This window comes from Mustela lutreola, chromosome 8 (genome assembly GCF_030435805.1).
Source record: "Mustela lutreola isolate mMusLut2 chromosome 8, mMusLut2.pri, whole genome shotgun sequence".
Taxonomy (NCBI): domain Eukaryota; kingdom Metazoa; phylum Chordata; class Mammalia; order Carnivora; family Mustelidae; genus Mustela; species Mustela lutreola.
The window spans coordinates 49127270-49131336 of NC_081297.1; the positions used below are offsets into that span (position 1 = coordinate 49127270).

General features: G+C 41.3%; 1 long non-coding RNA gene across 1 annotated transcript; it reads left to right on the top strand.

Annotated features, from left to right (window-relative positions):
• Positions 1-847: 847 nt before the first annotated feature.
• LOC131839919 (uncharacterized) lies at positions 848-3459 on the top strand. The gene is made up of 3 exons (XR_009357077.1): positions 848-1376; positions 1961-2047; positions 3199-3459. It is a non-coding gene; the product is annotated as an uncharacterized LOC131839919 (long non-coding RNA).
• Positions 3460-4067: the final 608 nt, after the last annotated feature.

Sequence of the window (4067 nt, forward strand, 5' to 3'; positions counted from 1 at the left end):
GAAGAGATTATTGCCTATGTTCTCCTCTAGGCATTCCTGTCTCACATTGAGGTCTTTTATCCATTTTGAGTTTATCTTTGTGTACAGTGTGAGAATGGTCGAGTTTCATTCTTCTACATATAGCTATCCAGTTTTCCCAGCACCATTTATTGAAGAGACTTTTTTCCACTGTATATTTTTTCCTGTTTTGTCGAAGCTTAGGCAGTGTCATTGTGTCAATAACTTCTTTTTGTTGTTCTGGGTGAGCAAGAGGGAGTTTGTGGACCTTAAGAGGAAGTACATACAGATGGCAGGTAGAGATTAGGCATGAAGGCTCCTGGAGATGGTCCAGAACAGGTCTTGGGAGCTGGCAAAGACTGTGGAGACACACCAGCATCTCATGACTGGGTGTGCACTGGTCACGTTAGAGATAGAGAAGGGAAGTTCAGACAAGGATCTGAGATCCTTGTGTGCAGGGGGAGTTGTGCCGGGATGGGGTGTTGCCTGGGCAGGGGGCTGGGAATCTTTGGAGAGAGTGGTTTGAAGCATGAGACAACTTTTGTTTTTATGTGCTCTTTTGAATGGGGGGAGAATTGATTGATCTAAGTTCTTTGAAGCACGTTTGATGGGTTTATGTAGTAGCTTAGGAATTAGCAGATATTTAAAGGACAGTGATAATCAGAGAAACCCTGCTGCCTGATATTGTTTAATTTAGAAGAACATAACCCCCATCTTAGAAGATAAACTCTTCCCTCCCCGTTGACACGGAGAGAGGTTTCCATGATCCGTGTGACACACAGTCCTGTCATGATGAGCACACAAAGACAGAGATTTCGGAGCTTCTAGGGAAGGATCTGAAATCTCTCCTTAGGAAAATGTGGTCTTTAGACTGGACATCATTCTGCTGACAAAGACTAACTTTAGGGCTATGAAGTCTAGGGAAGCGATTCCTTCATTTTGTGAATGGATGTGGTTCCCACGCAGCAAACCACACATCTGAGTATCTGTGTAGCAATCTACCTTTCTTTTGGTCTGGCTGGATAGTCTAGTAGTTTTGGTTCAACAGAGCTGCAGTAGAAGTGAAACTTCCCGAGAGTCCTTGTTTCTATATAGGATGTATAGAATGAGGCTTGGCCAATCCCCATCCAAATCCTCAACCCTCCTATTGTTCCCTAAGCTGTGACTTCATCATCCTGATCACCTGGGAGGTGAGAGAGTTGGGGCAGGGAATTCCGTGTACACTCTCAGATCTCAAATGGCGGAGGTTGAACCAGGATCCAGTTTATTCCCAAATGGTGTTCCTTGGCTCTATGCCCTGTTTGCTATGCTTTTTGTATTTTTTCTCTTTGTCATGTTCTCTCCCTTTTTACTTGAGATAGACCAACATATAAAGAAATGTAAGTACCATGGAGGGCCTTGGTGCACAGGGGAATGAGAAGTATGAGTGTGTATGGCGGGAGGAGAAGTCATACATTATAAAGCGGGGAACAAGGAAACAATGTCTGCTCTGCTCTGATCTTCAAGGTCTTAATGACCCAGGGCTAAAGGATTTAGAAATAATAATCTTGGGGTACCTGGGTTGCTCGGTTCATTGAGCCTCTGCCTTCAGCTCAGGTCATGATCTCAGGGTCCTGGGATCGAGCACTGGATCCAGCTCTCTCCTCAGCGGGGAGCCTGCTTCCCCCTCTCTCTACCTGCCTCTCTGCCTACCTGTGATCTCTATCTTTCTGTCAAATAAATAAAATCTTTAAAAAAAAAGAAATAATAATCTTATATATGATGGAAGTACCCAAGGGACATAGGTCAGGACTGGTCTGGACAGCCTGTTTGTGATACATCTGTGGAGTGTGGGGAGGTATCTAGGCCCCTGCCTGAGTTGAAGTAAGGCCCAGGCATAAGGATATAGGAAAGCCTGGGGGAATCTCAGGATATGTGAGGAATTTCCAGATGACGCTCTCTGACTCACCGTGCTTCGTCTTAGTCTTGCTCAGATGCAGGTATTCTCTGCATAATGCTCTGCGTAAGAATAAAGAAAATGAGATAAAGATGGACCATCTGGGAAGGCCAGGTGAGTATTGTTTGCCTTTCACCTCTGGGCTTATTATGTCCATAAGCTGGGCGGTTCTAGTTACTTCAATGTCCACATGTTAGATGGCTGGGAACTCTCCAACCTAGTCTTTGTGAGGCAGCCCCCTCACATTCTGTTTAGCTCAAGAATTCTGTCTTCTTTCCAGGGAGAACATTTTTCAAGTGGCAGTTTCGTTTTGAGCCCTCACTAACTTCATAATCTAAGGTCTCCTTAGATTGAAAAGGAGGTAGAAAATTCCTCCTTAGGTGGAAAAGTTTCTCTTTTCTCATCTACACTTATGATGTTTCTCCTCTTATCAGGGTTTTCTCTCAAATGATTCAGAGACAAAGCTACCATTTTCTCATGCCCATGAAAAAAATTAGGTGACTCTTCTCCAGGAACTTGTTATAAAGTTGTTTTTCTGATAGGGATATTTGCAGAAGGACTTTGTAGGGATAGAATCTTACCAACAGTCTGAGGAGACTGAAAGTCCATTGTTCTGGGGAACATTCTGACCACCAGGTGACTATAATCCCTGCAAATTGTGTACTTGCTTCTCCAGGCAAGGTTAGTTCTTCCCTCCTTTGTACTGTTCTGTTAGTTCTTTGTGTCCACCATAACACTCCCTCAATATGAATGCTTCATGTTAAACTTTTGTTTTCTTTCTGGTGAAAGAAAGAGGTGGGTTATATGATGAGGATTGACTCTTATAGCTCATGTAGCATATCCCATTATATAGTTATTATAATAATTATTACATAATACAACTATTATATAATATTATATTACATATTTTACACATTATGTATATAATATTATATATTATATAATGATATTATATAGCTCTCTTCACAGATATTTTGAGAATCAGGCCAAAGCACAAGAAAAGATTGGTCACTGAGGAACAAATCTTTCGAGCTTAAAACATTTCTTATATACTTAAGAAATGGTAATCTCTCATGACAAGTATTTCCCAGACAATAAGTCAAGAATCATATATATAGTCTTGTCCTGCCAGGATTTTTTCTGAGTGTTTAATGATGTAAAGAAAATTTTATAATCTGCATCTCTTTCATTGCTCTGCTGTCCAAAATGGCAGTTACAATCTGCTGGGTCACAGGTATAACCAAATAATTTTCCTCTTGTTCCAGGCTGTCCTCTGGAGTCACCAAGGAGAGAAGTTCTGGGAAGGAAGGAAGATGGGATGGGAAGAGATCCCTCGCTACTTGTGAGGGTAGCAAGGGAGCCCAGGAGTTCTGAGGTTGAGATTTGTACCCCTGGACCATCTGTTTGAGAGTGGCTGAGGCTCTAAGGAATCACCTGTGACATCATATCCCAGACATGAGAGGGCTTCTTAGACCCTCATTATGTATGTTTATATGAAAAAAAAAAAGATAATAAATATTTTGAGACTCTCAGAAAAGTCCTACATTTCCAGGAATTTTTTGTTGAACTTACAGCTTCTAACATTCAGTTGCTTGTAGTCAGTCCAAATCCCAAACAAATTTCCCACTTCCAGGTGAAATGCTAGGTGAATGACTTATGCTATCTTACTCTTCTAAAGCAACAGGTAGAGTCATTCTTTCAGGGGAAGAAAAGCTCATAGTGCCTGTTAGACTAAGAAACATTTAATCCAGGACCATGGCTGAATCCTTCCTCTCAATTCATCTGAACACTGTCAATATGTTCTGTCCCAGATTGTTTTCTTATATAAGTGCCATGCTCCTTTCATATCTTATAGTACAATATAGATGCATAGGAAGGAATTGGTGTAGATTTTCTCTTTCTACCTAAACCATCATGGCTGCCCCAAATTGCTTTATTATCAAATGAAACTATTTTTGTCTAAGTTTCTCCACATAATTCATTCTTACCTACTTATCTGCTCTTCCTCTCTGTTCTCCTCTTTTCTTTTTTTAAAAGATTATATTTATTTGACAGACAGATCACAAGCAGTCAGAGAGGCAGGCAGAGAAAAAAGGAAGCAGGCTCCCTGCTGAGCAGAGAGCCTGATGTGGGG